This window comes from Watersipora subatra, chromosome 7 (genome assembly GCF_963576615.1).
Source record: "Watersipora subatra chromosome 7, tzWatSuba1.1, whole genome shotgun sequence".
Taxonomy (NCBI): Eukaryota; Metazoa; Bryozoa; class Gymnolaemata; order Cheilostomatida; family Watersiporidae; genus Watersipora; species Watersipora subatra.
The window spans coordinates 13,813,434-13,836,004 of record NC_088714.1 but is presented as its reverse complement, the minus strand read 5'-3'; the positions used below and the strand labels follow the sequence as shown (position 1 = coordinate 13,836,004).

Genomic DNA, 22,571 nt, shown 5'->3' with positions numbered 1-22,571 from the left:
CCGGTAGCCACTCCCGAATTGATTCATTATACCAACTACCTAACTGTATATGTAGAAGTGAAAGCATTAGCTCTTGCTACTATGCTTTTGAAATGCACAAAATGCCATTTATTTGCGTTGCAATTAAGTAGCTTGGCTATCTATCACAAACAACTCAAGAAAACATGTTTTTCAACTCTTAATGAAATTTTTGCCATAAAATTTGGCCAATATCTTATAATTGAGTTATATAACATCTATAATAGATATATATAACATCTATTATAGATGTTATATAACCTAATAATAAAATATTGGCCAAATTTTCTGGTACAATAATAATACATTAGTTACTTATTTGGCTTCAGCTGTTAGCCAAACCTAAAAAACAGCAACCTATGTGGGCTAGGGGCGCTTATCGGATCCAATCATTAGTATTTACAAGTTTGGATTAAACCAAACAATGTTCTTCTGTTTTTTAGGTGTGAGCTGTCATCACAAACTTGGAGAATGATTAAGCTAGGCTCCTTTTTAACTTCCCAACCTTTCATAAGTTTCATTATCTTTTTAGACAGCCGTTGCCTGTTCAATTAGAACTCCAGGCATTCAAACTGTGGTTCATTGTTCAATTCTCAAATAAGCTCCTATGGATGGCCAGATCTACATCAACCCCTGAAATGTTCTCTTAGCCAATGTTCTCCGCTAATAACTGTTACTTGTTATTGCTATAATAGTTCAAACAGATTGTGTTGGCAGAAGATTGTTCCATCATTAGGTAGTTTTCAATTATTATCATGTATGTTTTAATAGGAGTTGCATAATTTCCAATTAGGGATTTTAAATGTTTTTCAATTTGATGAATCCAAACATCTATGTTTAGAATAATTGTGATTAGAAATAATCACTGCCAGAGCAACGAGCTATGGGGATCAGTGAATGTCCAATTTGGCGCAGCAGACCCTCAATGCGAGAGTAATTACGTAATACCTATGGAGTGTCTCCAGCTGGACAAAGGATGAGAGAAATTAACAGCAAATGACACAGCAAAAGTGTAGCAGTGCCCGGCTTTGATAGAGACACACTAATTAAGGCAATGCCATTTAACTGTGACTCTGAACTTTGACGTTCTTACTTACTCCAATGCTTTTAGTAAAAGGCTTTCAATAAATTTTAAAGATCTTGTATTTACTCAGATATTATATATATTAAACTGAAAAAGAAAAGATTTAACAAAAGTTTTTACTGCTGCCTAATGTAGCAGTGTTTTTAAACTACTGTCATTGACAATCAGTTAGCAATGATGGATTAAGCATGCCGATACCTTGTGAACTGTATACTGTTTTAAAGCATTGCAGAAAGCCCTGCAGTCTTAAAATAAATTTCATAGACATACCAGATAGGTGAGCCTTCCAGAAAGCATTTAAAAAGCATTAATAGGCACCTATATGCTTCAAATGAATTTTTTTCTAAAGCATTTTATGCACTATGCAAATATTGTTTTTTAAATTTGTGCTCAAATTCATCCCCGCTTTCATCATTGCCTTTTGAACTAATGATTTGGCAAGTCTCTTGCAGTTATTGTTTTAAAAATATAATGATATATTGTATATATATATATATATATTATTGTGCACGTGGTAGCGTATAAATTAAAACCATCAAAAATTTACAAATCCTGTAGTGAAGTTTATCTTATTTTGAAATTATCAGTGTGGCACTCCTTTGTCTGCACATGCTAAGGTGAGGCCGGGTTCAGACCTGGGGACAGCTGCGTAATCTCGACTCATTATGTATCCAACAGCAGGAAAGCAAACAAATTGTGTAGCTGCGTATGGGCATCAAATTAATTTAATTGCGCAAATGACGACATTTCTTTCTGTAGGAGATAATAGTCGCGCACTCTGAGCTTGTAGTCCATGAGCAATCGCTTGCATAACAGGTACTCTGTCACACGTGTCTTAGATGCCATATTGGTTCGAACCAGGCCTAAGTAAGGCTGTAAATCTAACCCATTCCATCTCGTTACAGTCAGGCTTTTAGCTTTAGTTTCTGATTTAGACGAACAAGGATAGGCTAAAACTCTATTTAAGAAATAGGACAGATAGTGGAGGTAGCAGGTATGTGTGCTTATGCTTTAGCTCTGGCTTACCATGTACTTTGGAGATTACATTGAACTAAAGAATTTATGGTTGTCACTCATCCAAAGTAACAAAAAATTAGGACTTTTATTAGAAGCCTGAATGATTGTAGCCTAACATTTATTTCATATTCATGTTTTTAACGCAGTCATTCTGACTTTATATATGTGTTAGTCATATAAAACAACTGAAAAGCAGAAAATCAAAGAAGAGAAAGGATGTTATGAATGCTTAGATATAAAGTTGTAGGGAGCAAAAAATATGCAGGTACAAAAACCCACCTGACCGCGCAGGCCAAGACAACATATGTAGTTTTAAAAGCTGAAGATAACTGTAGAAATGTCAAGTGATTTGTAAGAATTGAGAGTCGCTATCCTTGGTAATGTTTCCGTAGATATGGATTACAGAAAAATGTTGTCTTGCTAACTGGTTGCTAGATGCATGCTTTACATTAAAGCTTCAAGGTCGCGAATGATAAGTTTTTCAACTTTTTAAAGATTTCAAGGGATTCAAAAATGTACAGCAACTGTTTCAATAATATGGTTTACAGAAGGATGTTTAAGAACTGAATAGTGAAATGGTATATAATTTATATTGTAATATTCATACAAAAATTATTTCCGTACCATATGCTTATCAAAGCTTCCATTGCAAGGCAAAAGTTAGCAGTAGTTCATTTTTCAGTATAGAAATTTAGGACGAAAAATGGATGTAAAATGAGCAACATTGTATAATGCTAGAACTACATGTAGCATCAGCTTTGCTAACAAGGCTTTGTGAAGGATGTTAGATACGCATGACATGAGAAAAATCTTTTACCATGGATGTTTATATTATTGAATGATATTATTAATATTCCCAGTTGCAGATATTACTTAAGAGAAAATGACTATTTTGCCATAAGCTTAGCTTTTGAACATTTTTTTGATTGGCTAATCAACCATGATACAGATACATGCAAAATAATTAAGCTCTCTGTATACACATTAATATGCTAGTTAGCAACAAATTTGTGTGTAGCATTAGCAAAATCAATGGCTAAAATTTGCTTTATAGTTTTCCAGTGTGCTGCAGGACACTTTTTGTCTCTTGTGAGCTTTAGCTTTCAGAGCCAGACATTACCCAGTTCAAGAACTGAAGGTCATAATCCAGTAGCTAGCATTATTTAAACATCCATTTGTGTATAGCTGAGTGTATGGCATTATGTAATAGCATGGCTGGTGATTGTTTAGTTCAGAGAAATGGCTAATCCCATCAGCCACTGTTAACACCTCGCTGGCACTTGTTTACATGCGTTACTCGTGTGTCTTTGTCTAACTTGTGATGTACTGTCTAACTTATCTTGGTCAACATGAATGCATGGTCACCATCAATTGTCTTTTTTTCTGTAGATTCTGCAATCGTGTTTCGTAATGATGCTATGATGCCTGACTTGCTTTTGGTTGCAGGTATGTACTGACAAGATAAAACAGTGTGACTCTTTTTTCAATTTTATTTTCAGGGTTTAATTATATGGTCTATAATTTTGATAACAACTGTGACTTAGTCTTTAGCTGAACGCCCTCTTTTCTTGTTATTTTGTTACTGTTACTCATGCCAACAAGAAATTTAAAAATCATATTGTTTTAACTAATTATAATAGGAAAGGGTGGAGTACTATTTAAGATAGCGTTTTTCTGTAGACCCACATTACAAAAATCATAATTAGCAATCAATATAGCTCTGGTCATGACATTAAAATTAACATTTTTGTGGTTTAGTGTCATGCTTAGCCTCTGAAGATTGATTTCAATGTTTTCCAATGTTTCTAACTTGAAAGTTTTGAACTCTTGAGATTACACCATACTGACCCTCTTATAAAGCTTAACCCTGTCTATAACAAATATGATTTCATCTAGTTCTTAATAGCCTAGCCGACTAACCTTACCCACACTGTGTAGTACTGTCCTGATTGTATTGTGGCTGATTTTTGTTAGTACAAATTAGGGTTTGGCACTAGCAGTGAAACTCACTGAAAATTCATGGGGTTATCTTCTCTCAAATCTTGTAATTAGAAAGTTTGAGTATTTTTATCTTGTTGGCTAGAATTTAGACTGCTGCGTGTGAGATTTGGCGCTTGAATTATTTGAACAGAATGGATTAATGCTGGGTTTACTGGGACTGAAAGATGTGTGATATTCAACAACCAGGCTTGGTACGAACTAATGCAACTATGGAAATAATTATAATTGCATTTCAATATCATGATGACTAAGCTGGTGTCTTGTAATAATTTAGGTTGTACACATAAAACACCATAGATATAGCATGTTTCAGTCAGCTCTACTAGTACAATTGAATATGACATGGAGTCGTGTAGTGTTTTTATAATTTTAGTCTCCATTCTTCTTATTTGATATTCCGACGCTTGTCGCCAATGTTTTTGTAGTTCTACCTGCAAAATGATAAAAAGTTATTTTCACCTGTAAAATTACAATTTAAGTATATATATTGAACAATACTAAAATTGTTCTATGTACTCGAAGAAGAGATAGAGATAAGGTTTGAGTGATCAAAAAAGATATATGTGTATGCAGGGACAAGAACACTCCAGATGACCTAATCGCAAACCAAGAAAACCTCTGTAGTCATAAAAGCCGAAGAAACTGTAGAAATGTCAAGCGATTGGCAGTAGTCGAGAGTTGCTATAATTCATAATGCTTTGGTAGATATGAATTACTAATTAATTTTTCAGCAAGCTTAGCTTTTGAACCATGATACAGATACATGCAAAATAATTAAGCTCTCTGTATACACATTAATATGCTAGTTAGCAACAAATTTGTGTGCAGCATTAGCAAAATCAATGACTAAATTTGCTTGATAGTTCTCCAATGTGCTGTGGGACACCTTTTGTATCTTGCAAGCTTTAGCTTTCAGAGCCAGACATTACCCAGTTCAAGAACTGAAGGTCATAATCCAGTAGCTAGCATTATTTAAACATCCATTTGTGTATAGCTGAGTGTATGGCATTATGTAATAGCATGGCTGGTGATTGTTTAGTTCAGAGAAATGGCTAATCTCATCAGCCACTGTCAACACCTCGCTGGCACTTGTTTACATGCGTTACTCGTGTGTCTTTGTCTAACTTGTGATGTACTGTCTAACTTATCTCGGTCAACATGAATGCATGCTCACCATCAATTGTCTTTTTTTCTGTAGATTCTGCAATCGTGTTTCGTAATGATGCTATGATGCCTGACTTGCTTTTGGTTGCAGGTATGTACTGACAAGATAAAACAGTGCGACTCCTTTTTCAATTTTATTTTCAGGGTTTCATTATATGGTTAATAATTTTGATAACAACTGTGTCTTAGTCTTTAGCTGAACGCCCTCTTTTCTTGTTATTTTGTTACTGTTACTCATGCCAACAAGAAATTTAAAAATCATATTGTTTTAACTAATTATAATAGGAAAGGGTGGAGTACTATTTAAGATAGCTTTTTCTGTAGGCCCACATAACAAAAATCATAATTAGCAATCAATATAGCTCTGTTCATGACATTACAATGAACATTTTTGTGGTTTAGTGTCTTGCTTAGCCTCTGAAGATTGATTTCAATGTTTTCCAATGTTTCTAACTTGAAGGTTTTGAACTCTTGAGATTACACCATACTGACCCTCTTATAAAGCTAAACCCTGTCTATAACAAATATGATTTCATCTAGTTCTTAATAGCCTAGCCGACTAACCTTACCCACACTGTGTATTACTGTTCTCATGGTATTTTGGTTGACTTTTGTTAGTAAAAAGTAGTATTATACTCACTGGAAATTCGGGAATTATATTCTCTCAAATCTTGATATTTAAAAGTTTGAGTATTTTTATCTTGTTGGCTAGAATTTTGACTGCTGAGTTTGAGATTTGGCACAAGAACTCTTTGAGCAGAATGTATAAGTGCTGGGTTTACTCCACTTGAAATATGTGCAATATTCAGCAACTATGCTTGCTATGGACTAATGCAACTCGGGAAATAATTATAGTTGTATTTAAATATCACACTGACTATGCTGGTGTCATGTATTAGGTTAGGTTTTACAAAAAAAAACACCGGAGATGTAGCATGTTTCAGTCAGTTCAACTTGTTCAATTAAAATGACGTAGAATGGTGTAGTGTTTTTATAATTTTAGTCTCCAATCTTCTGATTTGAGATTATCACGCTTGTTGTCAATGTTTTTGTAGTTGTACCTGCGAAACAAAAGAAAATTATTTTTCATTCGTTTTTACAATTTAGGTATAAGGAACAATACTAACCAAAACAGTAAATAATGCAGTATCTCATCAATGTTAGCCCTCTGAACCCTCACAGCTGGTATTACGGAATTGCGTAGGCTGTGGCAGAAACCTTAATGGCGGAATACAGGCTTCCATATGGTTCTGTTTACAAAATATGTTTTTAAGCAACAGCAAAAACTAATAAAATTAATTCTTGCGCAGGATGTTAGATTCTAAATTTCACTTCCATTTTTAACATTTTTCACTTATCTTTATCTACTTATTTCATTATAATAACACATTTTATTAGAATGATATCGCGAAACAATCAATATGACTCATTCGTTGGTAGGTCATAAATGACTGTGATACAAATGTGGAATTTTATGATAATAAATATAAATTTCCAGTATATTTTGAGTCATGAAAAGATGATGAGCGTGCTATGGATGAATATTATCTGTAAAGGTTTAATGAGTGTTTAAAATCGTGCGAACTTTTATAGTTTTAGCCCGAATAATGGTGACATACTGTTTTTTTCTGTTTGATGACATCTGCTGTAGGTTGTCCGACTTTTTGTACTGCTGTTTCACCAAATATCATTGCATTGTTAGCACGTTTAGATATATTTGGTAAAAAATTAATAACTTCGGATTGCTGGACATATTGTCTAGGTTTACTGACACGCATTGATTAGATCGAGCAAGGATCAACGGGTTAAAACTCGGTTTCGTATCATGGATCTTTACAAGTTTGTATTTATATTTAACAACTATGATATTATCTTACATGTATTTACATAGCATTGTCTAATTTATTTGAAAATTAGAGCTTTAACTAGCAAATGTGGTTGCTGTCTAATGACACAGGCTTGGGTAATATTTCATACCAAGGGTTAGTACAAAGCCATTTGCATAGCTATTCATCCATAACATCTCGTGTATTGCTTTTCATTTGACCAGCACTTTATGTATTTCTATATCAAGTTCATTGACATACAAACCGGTGGTGACTCACGGTTCTTTCATCTATATAGGCCTGGGCGGTCATCAAGGTCCTCTTCCTTGCATTGTCTTCCGGAAGATTTTGGCGATGAGTAGATCATAAATGTCAGTTGAACGCTTCTTCCCTGTCATTAGACACGTACCCAACCTAATTTTGAACAGCTGGTAAGTCATCATTGACTACTTGACTTGATGGGCTTTGTACTTAATGACCTCCCATATACTCTCAACACATTAGTCATAACTTATAACAAACTTTCATGGGTAGCAAAATCGTAAATGATACAGAATTTGAAGCGAACACGAGTCAATACCCAAACCGGCTATAGGAAATCAATTGATTTTTCAGAAGATTGTGTCAGTCTACCCCAAACCTTCAAAATAAATATATTGTTATATATATATATAACAATAACCAACAAATAGATTTAAGAATTCAAGCAATTTATGTTTACACAAATTCTGTACCGTTCACTATCTCACTACCCACTTTCGCCTTAAAATTCTAGAAAATTAGAGATGCGAGCTTGCAAGGTGGTTTTTGATGTATCACTAAATGCCCAAAGATGCGAAAGGCCAGTTACGGAAACTACATCACTTGGTTTTCCCGTCAGGTCTGCTTCAGATTTGTTTTAAAAAGTTTGGCCGGAAATGAGAGTATAAGCAAATCGAGAAGTTTCCAGCCAGGAAGAGATGATTTAAAAATTAAAATGAAGAAAAAATAGAATTAGCTCTAATATAAGATCAGAACATTTTTTTCAAGAATTTTTTATTAAGCTGAATTCAGTTATATTAAATTTATACTTTAAGTTTTTTTATGCGATGCCACAAAAGTGTAGCGTACCAAGCGTGTTGCATCAGGTCTCTCTCTCACAATCATTAGTGCTATGATTCTCTGAAAGGTAAGAACGCCATACGGTATGCTACTGTATGGACTGCTGCATACTGCCACTACTCAAAATTATGTTGTGCATAATACTGCTACATTTTAATGCAGACCATAACCTTTACATAGGTATTTGTAGCCTTGGGGGCATGGGTATAGAGCATGAATAGATAAAATCATGTATTTTTTCATTGTAATATCTCTTATTGGTAGTTGTTTAGAGGATGGCAACACAATAATTTATCTTTAGTTAATTTATATAAAAAACATTTTTGAGATAGGACTTTAAGAAAATTAACTTGCGAGCTTTTGTCCCAGAATGCATTTTGCTCTCATATCAGACATGACTGTACAGTAGGCGCTGCTAAAATGAGATGATCAGTTCTAGGAACGTTTACATGATAAGGGTTTTTCATTATAAGAATGTTAACATACATGTAAATTGTCTAAACCATTTCAGGACCTTTCCAAACTCACTCATGTGAGAATCCGACTTACATTCTTTTGAATGTATTGGCGGTGCCTTAACTGTATTATTGGTTTTCATTGACAACTTTTCATGATCAACCTCATTGGTTTAATAGACCATGATTGTGGTAATTTGACAATAATTTGATGGTGAGCGCATAGTTTGACGCGGCAGCGACTTACAACAATTGACTAAGAAAAAATAGTTTCACTATAAAAAAGCGATAGTACCTTTTCGTCATCTATTCGTTCTTAAGAGCTCAAGATTGCAACTCCAACTCGTGACATTCAGATGCACCGACCAATAGCCTTAAAGTATTTATCAACAATTTCACTGCTATATGTACCTATTTTCTGTTCCGTTGTCACTTCAGACAAATTATCACAAGAGTCAGAATGTTATGGAAATTGTATGTATTATATGTATAATGCTTTATGTACAGTGTTGGGAAAAAATCTTTGTCTGCCTGTTTAAATAAGTGTAGCACTGCAATAAATTCATCATAATTTGGAAATATTTTGCACTGCATACATAAAACCCTGTATCAAAACAATCCTAATGAGCTGAAAAATAGAAATAACTAGATTTTAAAATTGCCAAATATCTTCTATTGTATCAACCGCTGCCTACTAATTCACACTGCATACCAGAAAATATGTCATCGCAAATTTCGTTATTATCTCTTCTTTAATTATTTTCTAAATTGAAAATAACGGTCTTGTACTGTTATGGGCCCAAAAAAAAGCCATTGGTGTTGTTTTGCATTTTAATATTTTATCTGGTAGCCTTTGCAGACTATAACCATTCTGCAGCCTTAGGCATGCTGTGAACAAGCCTCACGAGCGCTAGAGTGTTCATAATCTGAAACCAGCAATCATGTTGGACAGCTGGTTTTTTCAAACGCCTTGATCATGGTAGATCTTTGGTGGTTTGATGCTGCATTCATTTCTTTACCACTTAATTTTCTTTAGATTGAAATACTCTAAACTTCTTCGCTATTTTTCTATTGCTCAGATTGCCCATCGTATGCAGGCAAATGATGAGGTCGTTGACACATTTCTTATCCATGGTTGATGTTGACGCTGGTATGAATTCTGGGATCTCTAGCTGTTCCTCTTTTAACAAGCAAAACTGTAAACCTTTGCTGCACATGCTGTCCAACATGATCTCTATTGTTGTGATAATATTCCACTTGAAAATTAATAATGTCATATTGCGTTTGAAAATGAGTTAATAAGCACTGATTCACATTGATTGGCCTAAAAATGATTATTGATCCCTGATTAACCGTAATTTTATTACTGATGGTGTCAACAAGATCTAATGTTAATTTACTTTTAAATGATGCATGGTTTGTCAGGGTTCAATCCCTCTACATGACTACTACAACAAATTTACCTAAAATGGGCAGTGAGGTTTGAGGTGGACAAATACTTTCTGACACCGCTGTATGTCGCTTTCTTTTCTCGCAGGTGTGGCGAGACAGACTAACACTCAAATCAAACTTTAGAACTCGCCCGATGATACACTTTAAGTTATATGGAGATTTTTACGCGGTACGAAGCAAAAACTTCACAAAATTGCCCGACTTTTTCTAGAATTTATGCTATAGGAGGTATACGTTATAGGAGCATCTACTTTACTCTAAAAAACCATGTGAGTTTGTGAGGTACAAATATCATGTTTAAAGTGTGCAATAGCTCCCATGTAGGATACTTTTGCTCCCTCATCACTAATTGAACTTGAAAGTTTATTGTGTATTATCTAATTTTTATCACTTTTAGCCTTGCTTGTCCTCTAGCGCAAAGCCGACCTATTGCTTCTAGATGTGACTCTGGCACTTAATGGTATAAAAGTGCAAGCTGAGTTATTAGTAAAGATTTTGACAGAACTGTTCATGAAGTGAGTGTGAGAGTGCTTTAATTTCAATGCTGTAGTTTATCCCATTTTCTTTCCACTTAAAGAATAGAGAAAACATAATATTATTATGCTTTATTATTCATCTTGAGGTGTTGACTGATGTTCTAAAAAAAGAATTAAGGAGATTGACCAACCAGAAGCTGAGATATAGCCAGCCAAACACAGGTCTACCAAAAACAAAAGTGTTTTGGTAATCATCAATATATGACGTATGAAATCGACTTGTGTGAAACCAACTAATGCGCTCTCCTATAACAAACACGGCGTTTTAATTGGTTTAATCCCTGGAAGTATAGAACAATCAAATTGGGCCTAACAATCATCGCTCCTAGAATTCCGAACCAGTCCCTCTGACGTGTAGATTAGTTTTAGCATAAAATAATTACACGCATCTATTATTTCGCAACATTTCGCTATCTTGCTAGTTCAGCTCAGTTTTGTTGTTCTCCTACTTAGCTTCCATATCCAGACTCATCTTTAGCGTTGTTCAGATTTTTTAACTATAGCTATAGCTAATAAATATAATCAATCATCAATCTCGGTTATCATTTGGAATTTTCTACAAATTATATTAGTTACATCATTTATTCTATACGCAGTTATATTATTATTTTGTATAATATGCATTATGAATATTATATAAATCATAAAAAATAATCATAGATAAGATAATAGATCAATAGAAAAATCAAAGCAAAAGTTATCGTTTTCTTTTCTTATAGCAAGAGCAGCACGGTCAAGTTAGTCTTTTTAAGATTATGGCTGTAGTGAACTTCCAGTCTGTTAATAGTGACGATAATCATAAAAATCAACTGAATGCTGCAGTAGATACACAGTAGAAAAATGATGAAGGAACAAAAAGTCCCATTCCTATTTCTTATTCTAAACAAACTGCAATCGCGGATATCGCATATAGACTATACACGTGCCGTTCGTTGAACAGATGATCTTCGGAGCATATCCGTGGAGATCGAGTTAAAATTTGAAGCTCAATAGTAAAAATCTGCTCTTCTGCTTTAAAAAATCATGGCGAGGGGTTGTGGGCAAATGCCTTTACCACACAATGTTTGGATGATTTTTCTGAGAAACCAGAGCTAGTATGTAAATTATTTACTATCGCGAGAAGCGTTTCACATCTCGTAGCCAAAACAATCCTTATACATAACGGCGGTAAGGGTGCGCAACTCCGGCTCATGACCATTAAGTCGATTTTATACGTCACAGTTTTCGGGATTTTCGAAGGGTTTTCCTCTGATTCTTTATTAGGTAGACCTGTGTTTGGCTGTCTATATCTCAGCTTCTAGGGGGTCAATCTCCTTGATTCCTTTTTTAGAACATCAGTCAACACCTCAAGATAACTAATAAAGCATAATAATATTATGCTTTCTCTATTCTTTAACATGGAATGTTTGATTAGTACGATATTTTAGGCAGTTTGAGGCCGCTTTTTTTTGGGACAATGTTTAATTATGACTGCTGATGTACTGGCGGTTAAGACATTTAAAAAGCTGATAATGGTGTTTTTATAAAACCCCGACAACAAATTCAGAGTAATTTTTTGCTTTGTAGCATATTTGACTCAATAGAACAAGTGTTATCGCTGAAGCATTCTCTTAAGGTGAAAACAAATTAGGCGATATTTAGAGCGATATTGCGTTAGAGCTAATCTGCGTTAAAATTCACTCAGCGTTAAAATTCACTCAGCGTGTTCATGCAGAGCGATAAAGCTAGAATTTCTCTACACAACTTTATTGTTAACGAGATGCATTTCGATTGGTTAGTTCTTACCAGAATGTAATTTTACGGCGGGTAATTATTTCTTACCGATATTCAACAACGTACATCAGCTCCAATTTTCTATTTTGTTACGAAACATCTTCAGAACGAACACTCAAATGTTCATGAATTTAATAATAGCACTCCCAGTTCTGTCCATCATAACAAAATTAAAAAAAATCCGAGTTGAAAACCAACATCCGGAGTCAATCGTTGCGCCGGTTGACCATTTTGAGAATGGTAAATATTTAATATATTAAATATGAAAAACCACTACAAAATAAAATATGTATAAAAAAATTGTAAAAAAAATACAGCTAAAAATACAAGAATCGTTTTTCTTTTGTCTTCTTGTAGTGTAGGCAGTGTACACTATCTGAAAGGGAGATAGGTTTAATAACAAATGTGGAGGTTGTTTATGTTGTAGCCTAGACGACGACATTTTGACTGGCCTAAATTTATCAACAAGTCCAAAAAAACTATGATACGGATTTTTATTGGCAGTTTGTGAGCGTGCCCATTATATCATTTGCTAGTAAATCGCTCAAGTGTGTTTATGCACGCACCAGCGATATCTTCGCCCTCATGACGCTTGCAATAAAATCGCCTAGTGTGTTTGGACCTTAAAAGCTCCTTGCTATATTTTCACAAAAGGCGAATATACCTAAACCTATGCATATACTGATAAGGTAACTTACCTCCTCAAATAGAGTTGGCGTTCATTAAAAAGATGGCGCTCGATTTTCAAAGCAATCTCCTGATGTGGTCCCAAATAGCGGTGCCAATCAAATCAAGGTGCATTCAAATATAGGTTTAACGGTAGCTCACTTTCAACATTTTTTCCAATACCAAATTGAAGGTGGTCAGAGACTCTGTGCATAAAGTCCTCATCAACTTATTTTTTTATACAATGTTAAAATCTTTGTTCTTTTGTAGAAGTTGTTTAATCTGGAGAACGAAGATGAGCTCACCACGCAGAACTATTGTTCTTTAATCATGTTCTCACAGAACTAATCATATTGGCCTACAAGTGTTTTGAAAAACTGAAGGGTAAGTTGATGTGTCCTCTACTTTTTGTAGTCCTAATCTTCTGATAATTAAATTGGGCTTTGATGACTAAAGTGAGCTCTGGAGACTGCAGTCATTTCATTGGGTAGTTGGCTACACTAAAATACTATAGCACTGACAATCCGCAAAAACAGTAAAACTATAGTTATGAAGCAAAATAACCATGTACGGAAAGGCATGTACAATTGATATTTAAATTGTACAAATACAATATCAAAGTATTAAAATATTAACCATTTTTTAAAGATTAAATGTATTTCTTAATGAGTGTAGCCTGGGTTTTCCGAATGGAAAAAGTCTAAAACACAATCAGATTTTGGTCTAGTCCATTAACTGAGTGCGTACAACAGGCTGCGCAGTGCAGCTCAGCACAATGTACGCTTATAACCAAGAGCAACGCGCTAAAAAATCTTTGTACAAAACATTTCTTATTAGTGAGTAGGCAATTAGTTGGCCGGTCATATGTGTACCTAATAGGAAAAAACCAATCGCCATCCTGCATCTAACTAATAGAAAACATGTTAACAGCCAACAGCGACCAAAGTTTTTTAAGAATCATTATTTTTGTTTTTACAGTTTATTATTGCAATAAACAGCTGTGTTAGACCTTTACAGCTACCAAGGTTTTGGAAATGGGCAATAAATAAACCTTTGGAAAATGGACTACTGATTGCTACCTATTGTATCAGCAAAAGAGGATGAGAACCTGACCAAGCTCATACTGCAACACACTTTTTAGATTTTTTGTCGATAACATTTGGCGTAAAACCTTCTGCTGATTAATGTGTATGTTAAAAAACTCTGATAGGCGGTGTGGTTCATAAATAAGGTCATCTTAATCTGAGGGCACCTTTTATTGGTGAAAATTAGGTCTTTAATAAGAGCCATCACATGTAGGACAAATTAATGTACCAATGTCTGTTCTATTCTAATAAAAAGTGTATTACGTTATTCAATAGAAAAATGATATGGTAATGATGCTACCACTACCAGGCACAATAACCTTTTGGCTTTTACTTTGAAACAATTTTTATTTACCCTTCATGGCCACAATGTTTGCGCTTTAATTCTGGAATTGTCTGTTTGTGTAATAATGTTCTATCTACCAATCTTTCATACAAATAAACGTGTCCTCAAGAACCATGGCCATCATTTTTAGCTGTTTTTTTTATGAAATCTAGAGGCATTTGAAACGTTCTCTCTTCCAACAGCGTCAATAATTTTTTAACCTTGTCTTAGCATTTTACAACATATTGAAGGGTAAAGTAACAATTTGTTCAAAACTTCATGAACTTGTAGTATGGCTCTTACTCTGTTTTTTTTTACACTAAGCCTGCTTATAAAAATGCTGATGAAATGCAGTTGCATTTAAGTTCTGCATAAATTGTCTAAATTGTTTTTTATCACGGCTTCATTAACAAATTAAAGACTTGGTAAATTTTGATCTTGCAGCCATTTTTCCTAATTGTGCACGCAGTATGATGCTCAATTACAACAAGGCATGAAGTAAATGTAATACGAAGCAGTTTTCGCACTGATTTCTTATGTCTTAATTTTATGTTGAAGCTGTTTCAGTGTGAATTCTTAAACTACCAATAGTACAGCTCGTTTGGCAATGTGTTTCTGTATGGCCAAGTGCTGCATGATGCGGCTTTAGCAAGCTTTTGTACAAATTGTTTCTGATTACTGATTAATTAGTAAATTATCTTATTACATCTATACCTGATTGAAAAAAGCTATTATTTGCATATGTTGAGCAAATAAGAATGCGTTTACAACCTGAGCATAGTTTTGCTTTGCAAAAACTTGTTTTATGAAATCTTCTTACTGATGACCAGTAATTTCAGAAGCAATACAGCCATAAATGGTTACTAACTTCAGATCTATAGACTGAGCAACTTTATCGAGCAATAGTACTAATGAGAGTAATTATGTTCATCAGATTAATTAACATGTAAACTAATAATATTCATAACCAGCTAAAATCTGTTTAGATTTTTAAATTCAGCATAGTTTTTTGGATCCAAGTACAGAAATCTAGATAAATATCACAATATCTTGATATTGGTTGCTATGTCGTTTTGAAATGTAAACAAAACTTTACATTGGTTTTCGTTTCTAAAACTTTAAAACCAGTTTTCTTGGATCTATGTTTTTGCACTAATGGTAAACGTGCTTCAGTTTTTTGACCATATAATCTGCTGTAATTAGGCTAGAATCAAAATTTTGTTTGCTAAATCTTGTAATCCCGACTTACCATGAATTCTTTGATCATGACACATATTAATAGTTAATGCACTGTTTGGAACTTATAGTGCTATTGTAGAACTACAATAAAAAATATGTCATCGCTAACAAAAATTAACTACCAGTTTTGATTTTGTATAGGTGTCTTGTTTTCTATTACAGATTTTAATGTGTTTGCAGGACAAAATGAAGCAACTGCAAGAAGTTTATTATATAATTTATTTCAAATTATGTTCTTATGATAGAACTTTCCGTAACAAACTTTTATTTGGCTAATACTTGTATCCATTTTAGACTAAAATAAGTCGAACCAATTTGTTTCACTCCTACTACCTGCCCTAAATTAGTGCAAATGGTCATCAGAAATGTGCTTTCTTTGCGCTGCTAAAATGGCCCATTAAATGTACTTTAATTTGATGAAAACTCAAATATTGGTTAATTATTGGCCTTTCCAAAATACCGTAAAATACTCATCTAATTTGCATGTACGACTTAGCTGCCCAAGTTGTCAATGCATGGTACTGGAGCTTGTTATCATTTTGCTTGTTGAAGGTTGACTTGCAACAAAATTTCATTACGGTTATTTGGTATCAAAAGATTCACCATGGCTTACTCTGCTGTGTTGTGGGTGCAAAATATGGAGAACTGTGATTACAAGCTCTTAAAAGTTAAAAAAGAAACAGGTAATCTCCGCGATCCCGAAACCGCCGTAGATTGGAATCAATTCATTTCTCTGACATAGTAAAATGATTTGGTTATTGTTTTGACACGTGATCCTCTCACATGAATTGTAAGTTCCGTAAAAGGCTCAATATAAAACTTCTTGTAGCACTAGTTTATGACATAAACTTTGGGTTTCGCCAAAGAGCTCTTACCAAATATAGATGCTCGCTAGTTTACAATTTTGTTTTGGGTTGATCTAATCGTCTAGTCGCAATCTGATCATGTGACCCATGCTTCGTGCCAAACAGCGCGCATAATTTTCGCAGCATTTTTTTACTATCACAGGTGACCAACAGGTTTGTCATGCTTATCAGATGATGATATGCATTCCTTCGAGCTAAGGTTAAAAATTAAACCATTTTTTACGGTAGGTTTTGAGATATCAGTGCTCAAAGTGACATCAATACAGTGATGAGGAAACAGATGCTTGAGGACAATAGACATCGTTTCATTGAATGCGTGAAGCGTAATTGTGAAAATATTTGAATGAATGAGGTTGCATGAAAGTGTACACAGAAGCCATCTTGTCGAGCTACGTTCCATTTGACCCATTTTTGGAACGGGATTCTAATCTTCGGCAATTTCGTGATGGCGGCGATTAACTTTTCGCTTTTGAGCTTTTAAGAGCATGTTATCACATTTCTACATATATTGCACATGCAACACAACAGAGTAACACATATGAATCTTTTGATACCAAATAACTGTAGCGTGAATTTTGTTGCATGTCAACCTTTAAGCATTAGTAATCTTTTAGAAAAATGACAAGATTTTCTTTTGGAAACATACCTTTCAAGCAACAATGGTATGCGAGTGCCACTGTACGTAATTTTGATTAATATTCTTAAACTTCGTAATCATTCTTAGTATTGACTAAGTATTATTGCTTTTTAGTTAGTGTATTTTCTTATGTAATTATTATCTGTGAATGTTTAGCTGAAGCTTGTGCAGAGCTGTCATCAACAACAATTTAGTTGAATGTCATTTACTAGTTTTTCCGTTTTACAAATTGGACCATTGGTGTATACAGCTCCTATTCACCCTTGCATGTTTATAGTTGTCATGTTCTTGCATTCTGGTTGCCTGTCCACTGACGATAGCACTTGTACAGACTATATGTAAGCATAGTGTCTGGGATAGGAACTGAAACTCACAGTTAAAACCTATGGTGACCAGCTCTAAACTTTACTTTGCAATAATATCTAAAAGCCAAGTCCAGATCAGGGTCAGACTACTGACTATGAATTTTACGAATGAGTAATTGCTTTTGAAATACCACTTCAATATTTGAAGTCCTTTTTTTTAATAGGATATGAATAAGTTTTTACATTGCTTAACTCGCGTTCTTCTATTGCCTACAAATCACAATGGTGACAAATATCAAAGCTGGGATTGAGAGTCATAAGCTAAAATATCAGATGCACTTCTGCTTTCTCAGTTTTTTCTTTTTTTGCAGCAAGCAATGAGCTTTCAATTGATTAGCTATGAAAAGAGTTTAATTTAAATCGGAAAATCATTCATTCAAAAAATGTGATATTTTTATTTTGTTATTACTAATTGCAGGGTGTTGCTATAACATGTTCTGCACCGACTCTGGTGCTAGACAAGTTATCTAAAGAATTGGCGATTCAAGGTTACAAAAGCTTACATATTTGGGGAGGTTTCTGGTCAGAGGAGAGCGGACAAAGGAACTTAGTGAAGGTAAATTAGGGTGTCAAAACACCAAAATATTGAGTGACATAGAATGAACCTTGGTGAAAAACAATATTTTTTTAGATGTATTTTACAAATATTGAGATGAAAAATTTTGTGCTAGTCCGAAAATTTCAGTAATATGTATTTGGACGATGTATTTAATAGTATGCAACAAGCTATAGCTTTTTTTTAACTCTGAATGACACTCGTATTGCTTAACTTGCATTTTTGTACCATTTACAATCTCTGTTTGTGAGAAATGTACCTTTTGTTCCAAATCCTGTTCGGCCTGTCATAGCTGTTTTCTGCAGTAACCATTCAATTTTCGGGATAAACGGGGACCAGGGTCTTTTGTGGACAGTGAAAACCCACAAAATAAAAAGTAATGTTTTTAAGTTTATACATAAATAAGCCAAACTTTAAGGCCAAAACACTTGCATTGTTTCATAAGCATAATTTATTTGTTTCCTATGTGAAAAGTAAACTTAAGTTCCTTTCATTGACTTTTAGGTCATATTCTAACTTAAATCCAAGTATTTTAACTCAAATTATGAATTTTTTGTAGTATGGGCATAGGTCAGATTTTTATCTGGTTGGAATAGCTGTACAGCAAATTTTGCTATAATGTACATGTAGGCCTATACCTATTATAACGCAAATTCCTCTCAATGTAAAGAATTTATGTAAAGCTTTTGTTTGACCAACATAAGTAATGCCATATAGGGTAAAGTGTCAAGTTGGTGAAAGTTCCCAAAATTATTAACAAAATTTTCATAGTTGTCCTTAAAAATATCGCTAACATTCTTGCCAAACTTGAGCAATGATAAGATGCATAGGGTTCGCTATTATAGATACCAATACATTGTTAAACTAGTTTGTCATTAGAGATTGTCATTTTTGTCAAAAATATGTAAAATGATTCGCCTCGCAAAAAATCAGAAATATTTGAAGGGGATCTATCAGTGAAAGCTTTGGAGTGTTAATACAGACGGTTTCCTACTTACGAACATTCGAGTTACAAACAACGGTACATACGAACAGGTCTGCGCGTATATTCATCGATTATACCGACGGTATTACCGACTTATTAGCGGCAGAAAGAGGCGCTACATAGAAGCATCACCCAGCATCCACCTTCCTCTGCCCAGTTCGTTGCAGTGCATAAGTGCGTGAACGTATCTCCAGTGCGCAAAGAACTTTTTTTATTTTTCCTGTATGTATTGTAAAGGAGTTTGCCGACCTTTACTTGGCACGATCTAGACTAATAAATAAAAAGAAGAGAGTGTGTGTAGTCCCATTCAGCTTTTTTATTAGCGAAGGTAATTTCACTATTCGAGGAGCGTACATCTATCTGCTCTGCTCAAATAAATGAGAGCGCTCCATTATATTTAGTAATATCAACTGTTCCGTCCTAACGGCAAACGGTGAGAACACCGGCTAACAAGGTGAATAAATAGGACCGCTAGCAAGTTGGTATGACAACAATAAAAGTGACGATAAATGATAGTGTTATACCATGATATCAGATATAACAATAGCATAACGAATGAAACAATGATACAATAAAAAAGGACAACACATACGATCAATAAGAAATGCTGTGTCATGGCCCGGCGTCCACCACAGTATTCTCTCCATTTTATTAAAAGGTTTTTTCAGTACAAACCAATTTACAGGTTACTTATACAAGCCTTAAACATACTAATAAAAACCTTCAATATACTTATATACATGTAGGCCTTAAGCATAAGTTATAATACAAAATATAGCACTGAAGCAACTTACGAACAAATTCACTGTACAAACAATTGTTCGGAACGTAACTCGTTCGTAGGTTGGGGACCGTCTGTATACCAAGCTGAATGTCATGATATCTAGTCTCATCAAAATCTATCTTGCTCCCAAGCTCTTCCCGACGATGGATAAATGATAAGTCATACAGACACTGATTTTACTTTGTTAGCTAGCTGCAACAAGTAGCAGTCTGTCTCTTGTGGCTTTTATTCACCTCACCTTCTGTTTGATCTCCAAATTCATGTTTACTACCTTCAAAACTGAATGTTTTTTAATTGTCAAATCAGTTGATATGAGCATCAGAGTTAAATTTTTTGCTGAGCTAGAATTTATTTTGGTCATCTCAAATAGTCTACGAAGATGAACTGTTATAAACGAGCGCATTTGCACAGACATGCTAATGGCAAAGAGTAGCTTTATCATATAAGCAGAGACTAAATGGTGTAAACAAAAGCTGAAACTCTGTTTTAATAGAAACTTCTAAACTATTTAAAGAATTTCAATAATGTCTATATAATTAATGATTAATGTATAATCCTAAATATTTAGGATTTGTTTGGAGTGCACGAGAGGACAACTCTGCTTTGCAGAGTAACCTGGCAGTAACCCTATGCTTAATTTGTACACGTATGCATTGCAGTGAAAGGCATGATCATACACATAAACCTTACAGTGTTAAAGGCCAACTGAATGAGAAGGGACTTTTATACAATTCATAGTCAATCTGTGCATGGAAAAAATTGACCGTGTAGACAGTTACGAATTTTACTCAGCTTAAGAAGTTTTGAATCAACTTGGCTTGTACCAACAAATACCCTGGCAGTGTAGAGTGCTGTAAAAGATTATCAGTTGCAATAATTATGCATTCAAATATTGCAAATTATTACAAGGTTAATTAGCATAGTTTTTGTAGTGTCAGTCTAGCAAGGTAAATGTTGCAAGTTCAAATCCAGCGGGATGCAATATTTTTCCATTATCCAACGCTGGCTTTATATGGACAGACACGGTTCTCATCACAGTACAGGCTGAATGTGTAAAATGTTGTAGATTTTGGTGCATTTTGCTTAGAAATAAGAGGAATGGAAACTCTGTAATTATTAGTTTGTAAAATAAAGCTTTTCTTAACCCAACTATTCATTACATTTTATATTTAAAAGATACCATTCTTACCTAATAGTTTGACAAAAAAGCTTTAGCTTAAAAGAAAGCATTAATGATAATGTTTGTTGTTTTTTACTTTTATTGAGTTAACTTGTGTTAACAACATCGAAACAATAATTTTTTAAGGCTTACTAGGTTAATTTTTTTTTAGGCAAAACATCAACATAGTGAGAACTGCAATCTCTTTAGGGCAAACATAATTATGCAGAGTTTCAGTAGGAAAGCATCTTCTGTGTGACCTAAATTTAGTACAGCCACCAATATAGCTAGCTGCCAAAGCCTACTCTTCAAGTTTCTGGCCAATCTCCTAAGCGTTCTAAAACAACATGATGGAGCACACTTTTTAGTCAGTATTGTTTTAAAGCTGGTTTGATATCTTGGGAAAGTCTGTAAAATGAGTAGTGTTCAACATTCTCCTAATTTTTAACTATACTAACAGGTTAATAAATGGTTTCTTTGCAGGTAGAGCAGCATATTTACCAGTGGAGGCAAAGTGGTCTAGATTGCCTAACCTTCAAACAACAAGTTGATGTTCAATTTCCAAAAAGGCATCCAGTGACTGGAATGACATCCAACCTTAAAGTTCTTTCTGTAGCTGGGCGTGTCTACAGTCAGCAAAGTTCTCTTGCGAATTGCTTCTAAGATCTCTAGCTAAAATCATATTTTAAACGTTGTGCAGAGCCATTAGTTACAGCTACCACAACTTCACACATTATACTCGAGGTGCCAGGAGATGGTCACACAATTTGCAAGACAATTATAGAGCTCAGTGTTTTGAAGCTCTACAGCTTTATTTGACAGAAATAAAATATTTCACTTTTGTTGATAAATGTTTTATGGTATTCTTGTGAATGCTTTGATTTTTAATCTTTTGGTAATGTAACAGCTGTTTGGCCTGCTTTTGATAGGTTGCTCCATTTGCACTAAAGACTTTTAGATTTATACAAACTCATTGTGTTTTACTAATATTTTATTTGTCACCGTTGCACTCACTTGAGCAATTTGTTTGACGTACTTATATTGAGCTTTCCTTTTCTGTAAACTCAACTCCTTGACGGGGTTGCTTAAAGAGTCAATTTTTTTCCTTTTGAGTAAGTTTGGGCTTTTTTTAAAGAAATATGCTGACCAATGTTGATAAATGCGAGTTAGATATACATGCATGAAATCTGCACAGTGTGTTCAATGTTACTGCATGGTTTCATTGAAAGCTCTTATCTGAAACCTTTTATAATCCAAAGGGCCCCATATATGCTATATTTCCCAGTTTTGCCTCAGTAGCAATGACTTGACTAAATCGAATTGTATAAGTAATAAATGTGGCCACAGGTATGCAAATCTCCCATGTTTGACATTTATGTTTTAAAAATTGGGTGTCTCTGACTCTACCAGGCATATTTGGCAGCATGAATGTATGCACTGTTTTAATTAATATACGTTTTAAAAGTTTTCTATTTGA

The 22,571-nt window shown here is 34.3% G+C and overlaps 1 protein-coding gene and 1 long non-coding RNA gene across 2 annotated transcripts in view; both read left to right on the top strand.

Annotated features, from left to right (window-relative positions):
* The window catches only part of LOC137399354 (protogenin-like), an 86,397-nt gene that overhangs the window by 40,857 nt on the left and 22,969 nt on the right, over positions 1 to 22,571 (top strand). The window lies entirely within an intron of this gene.
* LOC137400078 (uncharacterized) lies at positions 1,957 to 22,421 on the top strand. Its single transcript, XR_010979212.1, has 7 exons — positions 1,957 to 2,096; positions 3,509 to 3,565; positions 5,319 to 5,375; positions 7,409 to 7,541; positions 13,364 to 13,477; positions 18,029 to 18,166; positions 21,578 to 22,421. It is a non-coding gene; the product is annotated as an uncharacterized lncRNA (long non-coding RNA).